Genomic DNA, 13,501 nt, shown 5'->3' with positions numbered 1-13,501 from the left:
CCTCTAGCCAGAGGGGCTGCTATTTACGTGCAGCAGACCAGTGGGGATTGGATGGCTGGAGAAACTTCACACCCAGCCAACTCAGTTATCCTCAGCTGTGAAGGTGTGCTCCTGGAACCTCATAGAACTACAGGTTCAAGCAGCACAACCTAACAATTATGTACAGTGTCTACAGGGAGTCTGCAGTTGGCTGAGACAAACACCCTGCCTCCTTATTGGTTGTAGTGCAAAAACATGGTGACAGTCTCTAATATTCTTTTAAGAAGGTGTGCATTTACATAGGACTACAGGTTCATCCAGTAAATGATCATACCTCAGAGAGCTGTCATAATGCACAAAGCCACCAAGATGTCACATTCAGCTCTGCTATTTCTGTACATTCTAGAGATGAGCGAACGTGTTCTTCCGAGCTTGATATTCGTGCGAATATTAGGGTGTTCGGGATGTTCGTTATTCGTAACGAACACCATGCGGTGTTCTGGTTACTTTCACTTCCTTCCCTGAGACGTTAGCGCGCTTTTCTGGCCAATTGAAAGACAGGGAAGGCATTACAACTTCCCCCTGTGACGTTCAAGCCCTATACCACCCCCCTGCTGTGAGTGGCTGGGAAGATCAGGTGTCACCCGAACATAAAAGTCGGCCCCTCCCGCGGTTCGCCTCAGATGCCGTGTGAGTTAGATGAGGGACAGTGCTGTTTGTACCGGAGCTGCTGTAGGGAAAGAATTGGTAGTTAGTGTAGGCTTCAAGACCCCCCAAAGGTCCTTATTAGGGCCACTGATAGCTGTGTGTTGGCTGCTGTTAGCAGTGGCAAATTTTTTTTTCCTCAAAATCGGCTCTGCAGAGCGTTGCACCCGGCATTAGGGACAGAAGAGCCGCATAGGCAGGGAGAGTGTTAGGAGTGAGTGTAGCCGTCAAGAACCTCAACGGTCCTTTCTAGGGCCATATTTAACCATGTGCAGTACTGTCCAGGCTGCTGTTAGCTGTGCTGCATTTTTTTTTGCTTCTCAAAATCGCCTCTGCAGAGCATTGCACCCTCCATTGATACTGCAGGGAAAGAATTGTATAGGCAGGGCCACAACACAGTTATTATTCATAGAATATACGCAGTGCTGCCTTTTGGTGCAAAAAAACGGAAAATAATTCTATTTGTCCTGCCTCTGTCCGTCCTAAGGGCGGTGGACACGTGTCGGCTGCGTGTGCAACCTGTAAAAATCAGACGCACCCAGCTACGTTTTACTCCTGGCTTCGCCATTTGCTTTCCTTAATTGGGAAAAAAAATACCTGCTCTGCCACAGTTAATAACTCTGCTACCCTCACGTTCTGTGACACATTAGCAGGAAAACAGCACAGTTATTAAACTTCTCATGTTCATAGAATATACGCAGTGCTGCCTTTTGGTGCAAAAAAACGGAAAATAATTCTATTTGTCCTGCCTCTGTCCGTCCTAAGGGCGGTGGACACGTGTCGGCTGCGTGTGCAACCTGTAAAAATCAGACGCACCCAGCTACGTTTTACTCCTGGCTTCGCCATTTGCTTTCCTTAATTGGGAAAAAAAATACCTGCTCTGCCACAGTTAATAACTCTGCTACCCTCACGTTCTGTGACACATTAGCAGGAAAACAGCACAGTTATTAAACTTCTCATGTTCATAGAATATACGCAGTGCTGCCTTTTGGTGCAAAAAAACGGAAAATAATTCTATTTGTCCTGCCTCTGTCCGTCCTAAGGGCGGTGGACACGTGTCGGCTGCGTGTGCAACCTGTAAAAATCAGACGCACCCAGCTACGTTTTACTCCTGGCTTCGCCATTTGCTTTCCTTAATTGGGAAAAAAATACCTGCTCTGCCACAGTTAATAACTCTGCTACCCTCACGTTCTGTGACACATTAGCAGGAAAACAGCACAGTTATTAAACTTCTCATGTTCATAGAATATACGCAGTGCTGCCTTTTGGTGCAAAAAAACGGAAAATAATTCTATTTGTCCTGCCTCTGTCCGTCCTAAGGGCGGTGGACACGTGTCGGCTGCGTGTGCAACCTGTAAAAATCAGACGCACCCAGCTACGTTTTACTCCTGGCTTCGCCATTTGCTTTCCTTAATTGGGAAAAAAAATACCTGCTCTGCCACAGTTAATAACTCTGCTACCCTCACGTTCTGTGACACATTAGCAGGAAAACAGCACAGTTATTAAACTTAGATTATTCATTCACTAGAGGCAGTGGGGCCTTTCGTTTTCAAAAAAGGGAAAAAATTATATTTGTCCTGCAGTCTTGCGCCAATTTATTAGCTGCCTGTGAAATCAAATCACTGGTAATACAACATGCTGAGGGGTAGGGGTAGGCCTAGAGGACGTAGACGCGGCCGAGGACGCGGAGGGCCAAGTCAGGGTGTGGGCACAGGCCGAGCTCCTGATCCAGGTGTGTCGCAGCCGACTGCTGCGCGATTAGGAGAGAGGCACGTTTCTGGTGTCCCCACATTCATCGCCCAATTAATGGGTCCACGCGGGAGACGGTTATTAGAAAATGAGCAGTGTGAGCAGGTCCTGTCCTGGATGGCAGAAAGTGCTTCGAGCAACCTATCGTCTACCCGCAGTTCTGCGCCGTCCACTGCTGCAAATCCGAATCCTCTGTCTGCTGCTCCTCCTTCCTCCCAGCCTCCTCACTCCACTACAATGACACCTGCTCAGGAGCGGGAACACTCCCAGGAACTGTTCTCGGGCCCCTGCTTAGATTGGGCAGCAGCGGTTCCTCTCCCACCAGAGGAGTTTATCGTCACTGATGCCCAACCATTCGAAAGTTCCCGGGGTCCGGGGGAAGAGGCTGGGGACTTCCGCCAACTGTCTCAACAACTTTCTGTGGGTGAGGAGGACGATGACGATCAGACACAGTTGTCTTGCAGTGAGGTAGTAGTAAGGGCAGTAAGTCCGAGGGAGCAGCGCACAGAGGATTCGGAGGAAGAGCAGCAGGACGATGAGGTGACTGACCCCACCTGGTGTGCAACGCTTACTCAGGAGGACAGGTCTTCAGAGGGGGAGTCAAGGGCATCAGCAGGGCAGGTTGCAAGAGGCAGTGCGGTGGCCAGGGGTAGAGGCAGGGCCAGACCGAATAATCCACCAAGTGTTTCCCAAAGCGCCCCCTCGCGCCATGCCACCCTGCAGAGGCCGAGGTGCTCTAAGGTCTGGCAGTTTTTCACAGAGACGCCTGACGACCGACGAACAGTGGTGTGCAACCTTTGTCGCACAAAGCTCAGCCGGGGAGCCAACACCAACAGCCTCACCACCACCACCATGCGCAGACATATGATGGCCAAGCACCCCGCAAGGTGGGACGAAGGCCGTTCAGCGCCTCCGGTTTGCACCCTTGCCTCTCCCCCTGTGCCCCAACCTGCCACTGAGATGCAACCCCCCTCTCAGGACACAGGCACTACCGTCTCCTGGCCTGCACCCACACCCTCACCTCCGCTGTCCTCGGCCCCATCCAGCAGTGTAGTTCAGCGCACCGTCCAGCCGTCGCTTGCGCAACTGTTGGAGCGCAAGCGCAAGTACGCCGCCACGCACCCGCACGCTCAAACGTTAACCGTCCGCATAGCAAAATTCATCAGCCTGGAGATGCTGCCGTATAGGGTTGTGGAAACGGAGTCCTTCAAAAGTATCATGGAGGCGGCGGCCCCGCGCTACTCAGTTCCCAGTCGCCACTACTTTTCCCGATGTGCCGTCCCAGCCCTGCACGACCACGTCTCCCGCAACATTGTACGCGCCCTCACCAACGCGGTTACTGCCACGGTCCACTTAACTACGGACACGTGGACAAGCACAGGCGGGCAGGGCCACTACATCTCCCTGACGGCACATTGGGTGAATTTAGTGGAGGCTGGGACAGAGTCAGAGCCTGGGACCGCTCATGTCCTACCCACCCCCAGAATTGCGGGCCCCAGCTCGGTGGTGGTATCTGCGGAGGTGTATGCTTCCTCCACTAAAGCACCCTCCTCCTCCTCCTCCTCTGTCTCGCAATCAAGATGTGTTAGCAGCAGCATGTCGCCAGCAGTCGGTGTCGCGCGGTGTGGCAGCACAGCGGTGGGCAAGCGTCAGCAGGCCGTGCTGAAACTACTCAGCTTAGGCGATAAGAGGCACACGGCCCACGAACTGCTGCAGGGTCTGACACAGCAGACCGACCGCTGGCTTGCGCCGCTGAGCCTCCAACCGGGCATGGTCGTGTGTGACAACGGCCGTAACCTGGTGGCGGCTCTGCAGCTCGGCAGCCTCACGCACGTGCCATGCCTGGCCCACGTCTTTAATTTGGTGGTTCAGCGCTTTCTGAAAAGCTACCCACGCTTGTCAGACCTGCTCGTAAAGGCGCGCCGGCTCTGCGCACATTTCCGCAAGTCCCACACGGACGCTGCCACCCTGCGCACCCTGCAACATCACTTTAAGCTGCCAGTGCACCGACTGCTGTGCGACGTGCCCACACGGTGGAACTCTACGCTCCACATGTTGGCCAGGCTCTATGAACAACGTAGAGCTATAGTCGAATACCAACATGGGCGGCGCAGTGGGAGTCAGCCTCCTCAATTCCTTTCAGAAGAGTGGGCCTGGTTGGCAGACATCTGCCATGTCCTTGGTAATTTTGAGGAGTCTACCCAGGTGGTGAGCGGCGATGCTACAATCATTAGCGTCACCATTCCTCTGCTATGCATCTTGAGAAATTCCCTGCAAACCATAAAGGCAGCTGCTTTGCGCTCGGAAACGGGGGCGGGGGAAGACAGTATGCCGCTGGATAGTCAGGGCACCCTCCTGTCTATTTCTCAGCGCGTACAGGAGGAGGAGGAGGAGCATGAGGAGGATGAGGAGGAGGGGGAAGAGACAGCTTGGGCCGCTGCTGACGGTACACCGGCTGATTGCCTGTCATCCTTTCAGCGTGTATGGCCTGAGGAGGAGGAGGAGGAGGAGGAGGAGGAGGAGGAGGATCCTGAAAGTGATCTTCCTAGTGAAGACAGCCATGTGTTGCGTACAGGTACCCTGGCACACATGGCTGACTTCATGTTAGGATGCCTTTCTCGTGACCCTCGCGTTGCACGCATTCTGGCCACGACGGATTACTGGGTGTACACACTGCTCGATCCACGGTATAAGGAGAACCTGCCCACTCTGATTCCCGAAGAGGAAAGGGGTTCGAGAGTGTTGCTATACCACAGGACCCTTGCGGACAAGCTGATGGTAAAATTCCCAGCCGACAGCGCTAGTGGCAGAAGGCGCAGTACCGAGGGCAAGGTAGCAGGGGATGTGCGTAGATCGAGCAGCATGTACATCCCAGGCAGTGCAACAGTCTTTAAGGGCCTGGCCAGCTTTATGGCTCCCCACCAAGACTGTGTCACCGTTCCCCAGTCACGGCTGAGTCGGCGGGAGCACTGTAAAAGGATGGTGAGGGAGTACGTAGCGGATCGCACGACCATCCTTGGTGACGCCTCTGCCCCCTACAACTACTGGGTGTCGAAGCTGGACACGTGGCCTGAACTAGCGCTGTATGCCCTGGAGGTGCTTGCTTGTCCTGCGGCTAGCGTCTTGTCGGAGAGGGTGTTTAGTGCGGCTGGGGGAATCATCACAGATAAGCGTAGCCGCTTGTCAACCGACAGTGCCGACAGGCTAACACTCATCAAGATGAACAAAGGCTGGATTTCGCCAGACTTCTGTTCTCCACCAGCGGACAGCAGCGATACGTAAGCAATGCGTAGGCTGCACCCGCGGATGGAAGCTACGTTCTCTCTCACCATCCAAAACGGGGACATTTCTGCTTCATCAATCTGTGTCTAATATTCCTCCTCCTCCTCCTGCTCCTCCTCCTGAAACCTCACGTAATCACGCTGAACGGGCAATTTTTCTTAGGGCCACAAGGCTCACTCAAATAATTTTTCTGAACAATTTTTATAAGTTTCAATGCGCTTAAAAGCGTTGGAACTTTAACTTGAACCAATTTTTCGTTACACTGGGCTGCCTCCAGGCCTAGTTACCACTTAAGCCACATTAACCAAAGCGATTAATGGGTTTCACCTGCCCTCTTGGCTGGCCATGGCCAATTTTTGGGATGTACATTAGTACTGTTGATACAGCAATTTTTGTGGGCCCTCGCCTACAGTGTAATCAAATTAATTTTTAGCCCACCTGCATTCCAGCTGACGTTACCTCAGCTGTGTTGGGCAATGCAATGGGATATTTTTGTGTACCGCCGGTGGGTTCCAGGGAGCCACCCATGCTGTAGGTGCACACGTAGTTTTTAATACATGTGTCCACTTCTAAAGAACCCCAGTCTGACTGGGGCATGCAGTGTGGGCCGAAGCCCACCTGTATTACACACGACATTACTACCTCAGCTGTGTTGGGCAATGCAATGGGATATTTCTATGTACCGCCGGTGGCTTCCTGCCACCCACCCAGGCAGTGGGTCCACAGGGAGTTTTACCTACATGTGTCCACTTCTAAAGAACCCCAGTCTGACTGGGGCATGCAGTGTGGGCCGAAGCCCACCTGCATTATGCACGACATTACTACCTCAGCTGTGTTGGGCAATACAATGGGATATTTTTGTGTACCGCCGGTGGGTTCCAGGGAGCCACCCATGCTGTAGGTGCACACGGAGTTTTTAATACATCTGTACACTTCTAAAGAACCCCAGTCTGACTGGGGCATGCAGTGTGGGCCGAAGCCCACCTGTATTACGCACGACATTACTACCTCAGCTGTGTTGGGCAATGCAATGGGATATTTCTATGTACCGCCGGTGGCTTCCTGGCACCCACCCAGGCAGTGGGTCCACAGGGAGTTTAACCTACATGTGTCCACTTCTAAAGAACCCCAGTCTGACTGGGGCATGCAGTGTGGGCCGAAGCCCACCTGCATTATGCACGACATTACTACCTCAGCTGTGTTGGGCAATGCAATGGGATATTTTTGTGTACCGCCGGTGGGTTCCAGGGAGCCACCCATGCTGTAGGTGCACACGGAGTTTTTAATACATCTGTACACTTCTAAAGAACCCCAGTCTGACTGGGGCATGCAGTGTGGGCCGAAGCCCACCTGTATTACGCACGACATTACTACCTCAGCTGTGTTGGGCAATGCAATGGGATATTTCTATGTACCGCCGGTGGCTTCCTGGCACCCACCCAGGCAGTGGGTCCACAGGGAGTGTAACCTACATGTGTCCACTTGTAAAGAACCCCGGTCAGACTGGGGCATGCAGTGTGGGCCGAAGCCCACCTGTATTACGCACGACATTACTACCTCAGCTGTGTTGGGCAATGCAATGGGATATTTCTATGTACCGCCGGTGGCTTCCTGGCACCCACCCATGCTGTCGGTCCACAGGGACTTCACAATAGGGAGTTGTACCTGCCTGTGTCTATGAATTAAAAAGCCCGGTCTAACTGGGGCATGCAGACACCTTGACAGAATGAATAGTGTGTGGCACATAGGTTCCCCATTGCTATGCCCACGTGTGCAGCTCCTGATGGCGGTGGCACAGGATTCTATTTCTCATTGCTTCTGTACAGCATTGTGGGCTATCGCCCCGCCACTTTTAAAGAGGGTCGCTGCCTAGCCGTGCCAACCCTCTGCAGTGTGTGCCTGCGGTTCCTCCTCATGGCAGACGCACTTCTAAATAGACATGAGTGTGGCGTGGCATGAGGGCAGCTGAAGGCTGCGCAGGGACACTTTGGTGTGCGCTGTGGGGGGGAGGGGGGGCGGTTGGTCAGCATGTAACCCAGGAGAAGTGGCAGCGGAGTGTCATGCAGGCAGTGATTGTGCTTTGTTGTAGCTAGTGTGGTGCTTAGCAAAGGTATGCCATGCTAATGAGGGCTTTTCAGAAGTAAAAGTTGTTGGGAGGGGGGGGGGGCACTCTTGCCGGTATTGTGGCTTAATAGTGGGACCTGTGAACTTGAGATGCAGCCCAACATGTAGCCCCTCGCCTGCCCTATCCGTTTCTGTGTCATTCCCATCACTTTCTTGAATTGCCCAGATTTTCACACATGAAAACCTTAGCGAGCATCGGCGAAATACAAAAATGCTCTGGTCGCCCATTGACTTCAATGGGGTTCGTTGTTCGAAACGAACCCTCGAGCATCGCGGGAAGTTCGTTCCGAATAACGAGCACCCGAACATTTTGGTGTTCGCTCATCTCTAGTACATTCCTGTGTTACTAGCGTTGCGGCGAGAGGGGTCTGAGCAGAGTGAATGGGAAATCTGGTTGCGTATATGGGGTCCTGAAGGTTCAGCAGTGACTAATAGACACATTACTGCACACAGGGTACTATTGCACCTTGTCGACACCGGAAGTGGTGTGTGTCGACAAGGGTAAGGCTGTTTGACAGCCTGGTGACGCCCCCAGTCCTTGATTGACTGCATGGCTGGCTCTCTGTCAGATCCTGGGACTCACCACTGCTCTACGGGCCGAGGAAGTTCGCCGGCCCAGGGTGACTGACAGGAGCCTGTAGCGGTTAACTGCTACAGCGCCGGCAGAGGCAGTGACTGAGGAGCCGGCAGCGGATAAGCGCTACAGCAACGCCAGGGGCAGTGGCAGGGGATGGGTGAGAGGAGCCGGCTGCGTTCTCGGCAGGGCCAGTAACTGAAGGCGGCAGGGCCAGTGACAGGAGGCAGCAAGAGGTGAGTGATGGCAGGCTAGCAGCGTGGGGATATAGTTATGCCTGGGATGGCGGGTTAGGGTTTGTTTCAGTGTGAGGCTTACATTATTAGCTCTCGCATGGAAACATTTACAGCTAATAATGTAAGTCTAACACTGAAACTACCCCTAACCCTCCATCCCAGGCATAAGTAAATCCCCATGCTGCTAGGACCTTGCTCCAGCCAGCCAATCACTATCTTGTGGGCGTACACTGGGCAGATACAGCCTTCACTACGTCTCCACCCATACTTGTGGTGTAGACAAGATACACGAGTATCTGCACACAGTACATGGATTATGTTGCATACATATTGCCTGTCATAATTCTTTGTCATTGTTGTCATGTAATTTTACTGTCAAAATGCTTCTCACAACCATAAAGTACAAGGATATTGGTAAGTGATTGAGATATTATACACAGCAAATACCACACGTATAACCAGTACTTGCGTATACGTTACTATGTCACTGCATGATGGAAAGGCCTTTCTGGGACTAAATTATTGACAACTTATACTCCACACAGGTCAGTAAGGGCCTACTGCTCGTGACCCCCGCCGGTCAGCTGTTTGAAGAGGCCGCTGCACTCGGTTGAGCATTGCAACCTCTTCCCAGTGACCTAATGCTCTTTCATTACGTGGCCCGAGTGCAGTTCAGTGGAAATTCAAGTGAAGGGATTGAGGAGATACACTAAGCTGCATTCACTATGGGGACTAGGATTGTGCCATTCCTGTGATCCCAGCTGTCGGACCCCCATCGATCCTGTGGATAGATAATAAATGTGTTTAGTGGGTTGCCCCCCTTAAGCTGGGCACACAGCTACTCCACCCGACTCCCCCATACAAATGCAAGCCGCTGCCAGACACTCCTAGCGGTGGCTTATCTCCCATGAGAACAAAGGGATTGGGCATTGGGCAAGTCTTCAAACACATTAGATGATCATCCGTTTCAGTATTTTTAAATGTGAGAAAGAATATGGATTTCAAGCATTTAAGTGTATTTGCTGGCAATTTTTATTTTGTTACATTTGTAACAATTTTTTGGCAGTTTTCAAGTCCTGTAGAAAAGTCTATGGGGAAAATGACAGAAAAAAGTCATATCCATATCATGCTGTGTTTTGGAAAAAAAATGCTATAAATATGTGAAACGCAAAAATGCTGTGTATGTAAAATTTTCATGAATTTGTTATTTGACAAAAAAAGGCATTGTTGAATACGCCAACAACAACTTTTTATATCATTCTAGCTCAATGCTACATGAAATTTAGGCCATGAAAATACAATTGTTGGCATCCCAGATTGCCACATCATTATGGCTGTAGTATTTTCTATTAAAGGGTTTGTGCCAAGTTAGAAAATTATATCCTATCCACAGCATAGGGGATAATGTTCTGATCAGTGGTGGTCCAAGTACAGGGACCCTCACCGATTCTGAAGGACCCTGAAGGACCCTGAGTGAATTGAGCAACGAGCACACATGCAACTGCCACTCCATTCATCTTAATGGCAAGCTGGACATAGCCGAGTTCCATCACTCAGCAATCTCCGGCGCTCCCATTCAGCAACTGCCACTCCATACATGTAGGGACCTTTAAGACCCCAATTTTTGGGATTGGTATGGTTCCCTGCACACATCCCCATTGATCAAAAAGTTATCGCTTATCCTGTGGATAGGAGATAACTTTTTATCTTGACACATCCCCTTTGAAGGATGAAGAGGTTTGAAATTTTTCTTAAAATGTGGCAGAGAACAAATACCAAAAAACACTACCTTTAAAATGTCCCACTGCTCCGGTCCTGGAAGTTGTCACATGCTGTTCACTGTGCATGTGCCTGTTGCAGCCAATCAATGACCTCAGCAATCATGTGTGCATGAACATGATTGGTATATGACCACTGCAGGAGCTTCCGGCACCGGTGCGAAAGCTGAGTAATGTTTTTTTTATACTCTTATCTGATCTCTTGCACATTTTGAAAAGTCTTCAACAATCCCTTTAAGGGTTCAGTGATTTGGATAGATGAATGTTATGTAATTTAGTGTAAAAAGGGGTGAAAAGAAAGTGGGGCAACCATCCCAAAACCTTTCCTTTGGAGGTGTTGCAGGCAACAACTGAGCTGAAACCATGATGGCCTTCTTTCGGTTAAAACAAATTTGTTGTCCCAAGTCTTCCATCTCCACAATCTATCATAGAAAGTTGTTTGTAATTGGCTGCCAATGAGAGCGTGAACAGAAATTAGATGTCAAGTTAGATGATGTCTCAAGAAGGATAATTTGCTCCCACCTCTCTGCATGGCCAAGATACTAGAAAAACAAATAATCCTATATCCCCTTCCACCCACAAGGTCTCATTTCTTTCCTCCCTCAAGTATAATCTCTTCCCCCCTGCAACTTCATAGGTCGCATACTCCTGAGGCCGGACCTGGAATGTTTGCACATACTTACTGCATATAAGGGCCAAATGGTTTTTTCGGGATTTAAACAGGTTATCCCAAAATCTAAAGTAATCCCCCATCCTCTGGAAAGGGCATAACTGTATGATTGGTGGGGATCCTATCGCTGAGACGCCCACCGATCATGAGAACATGTCCTGTTCCTCCCTCTTCTCGTCACTGCATGGATGCTTCTCCCACCCACAGTGATATCACATTGAATGGACCGATGGCTCAGCAAGCGAAGCCACCACTCTACATTTCAATGGAGCTGACAAAAATTGCTGAGTGCATGTACTTTGGCTATTTTTAGCTGTCCGACTGAAGGTGAATGGAGTGTCAATGCACATGCGTGTCCATGGCGCCATGCAATATCCTCCTTATTGTGGGGAGTGCAGCAAGTCTGCAATAAAGAGGATGGGGAAAATGGAGTGGATAGGGAATAACTTGAGATTTTGGGATAACTAGTTTAACTGTTGTTGACCTATTCTCAGGATAGGTTATCAGTGGTGGTCCGCCACTTGAGATCCCCGCTGATCAGCTGTTTGTCGCCTCTCAATATTGGTAATGCAGGCACTGTCCCCGTTGAATTCGATGCAATACCAACCCAGGCCACTAGATTATTGACAGAGCTGTCTGCTTTTGACTCTATCCAGGCTGACAGTGGGTGTGGCAAACAGCTGATCCTGAGCTGTGGACCCCCACTGATTAAGTATTGATGACCTATCCTGTCATCAATAGTGTTTACCTGGAAAACCCCTTTGAGGTCACAGTCCATCGTGGATATGCTGCATCACGTTATCTATATATATAAAGACGAAAGCCCTCACTGACTCACTGACTGACTCGCCAAAAGTTCTCCAACTTCCCGATGTCGTAAAAGCATGAAATTTGGCACAAACATAGATTATCTCCAAAATAGAAAATGTAATTGGGTCCCAACTCGATTATTCAATTCTAGCGCAAAAGAATTAGCATCAAAATTTTACGTACATAATCTAAATCTCTCACTTCCCAATGTCATAGAAACTTAAAATTTGGCATGAGAATTGAATATGTCATAAATAGGAAAAGCTAATGGGTCCCAACTTGATTATTCAATCTATGCGCAAAAGAATTAGCGTCCAAATTTTACGTACGGAATCTAATTCTCTCACTTCCCGGTGTCATAGAAACTCAAAATTTGGCAGGAGCATTGATTGTCATAAATAGGAAAAGCTAATGGGTCCCAACTCGATTATTCAATTCTAAGCGCCAAATAATTAGCGTCCAAATTGTACGTACGGAATGTATTTTCTCACTTTCCGGTGTCATAGAAACGTGAAATTTGGCACGAGCATTGATTATGTCATAAATAGGAAAAGCTAATGGGTCCCAACTTGATTGTTCAATTCTATGTGCAAAAGAATTAGCGTCCAAATTTTACGTACGGAATGTAATTTTCTCACTTCCCAATGTCATAGAAACGTGAAATTTGGCACGGCATTGATTATGTTATAAATAGGAAAAACTAATGGGTCCCAACTCGATTATTCAATTCTAGTGCAAAAGAATTAGCATCGAAATTTAACATACATAATCTAAATCTCTCACTTCCCAATGTCATAGAAACTTAAAATTTGGCACGGGCATTGAATATATCATAAATAGGAAAAGCTAATGGGTCCCAACTCGATTATTCAATTCTATGCGCAAAAGAATTAGCGTCCAAATTTTATGTACGGAATGTAATTTTCTCACTTTCCGGTGTCATAGAAACGTGAAATTTGGCACGAGCATTGATTGTGTCATAAATAGGAAAAGTTAATGGGTCCCAACTCGATTATTCAATTCTAAGTGCAAAAGAATTAGCGTCCAAATTTTACGTACGTAATCTAATTCTCTCACTTCCTGATGTCATTTTATATAAAGGAAACGTCGCATGGTTACCTCCCTGTGGTGTTTCCTGGGTAGTGCAGAGAACTACCCTGTTTCCCCGAAAACAAGACGCGTCTTATATTAATTTTTGCTCCCAAATATGCGCTACGTCTTATTTTCAGGGGGTGTCTTATTTCGCCGCGGCAAATCCGTCTGTGGCCGCTAATCCCTCAATTGGCAAGCTTTGTGGATGAAATTTCTCAGAAATCTCGCCCACATGGGACAGCAAATCTGTCACGGCAAAGCTGGCAGAAGCCGGTGTTGTGGTGCGGATTCACCGGCCACAGAAACGGAAAAGCGTGCAGCCAGGTCGCTTCAAAACAAGCGGCTGAGTGCCGTGGGTTTTGATGCAGCGCTTTCCCGGCGGAAATCTCGCTGTTTATCGCTGTGGCCAAACTGCGAGATTTCCGCTGGAAATACGCTCTGTGAGAACCCAGCCTTAAGAATCACACACAGGTTGCCTGACTCACACACAAAGCCATAAAAA

Source organism: Eleutherodactylus coqui, chromosome 6 (genome assembly GCF_035609145.1).
Source record: "Eleutherodactylus coqui strain aEleCoq1 chromosome 6, aEleCoq1.hap1, whole genome shotgun sequence".
In the NCBI taxonomy this organism is placed as follows: Eukaryota; Metazoa; Chordata; class Amphibia; order Anura; family Eleutherodactylidae; genus Eleutherodactylus; species Eleutherodactylus coqui.
Note: the sequence above shows the minus strand (reverse complement) of the source record.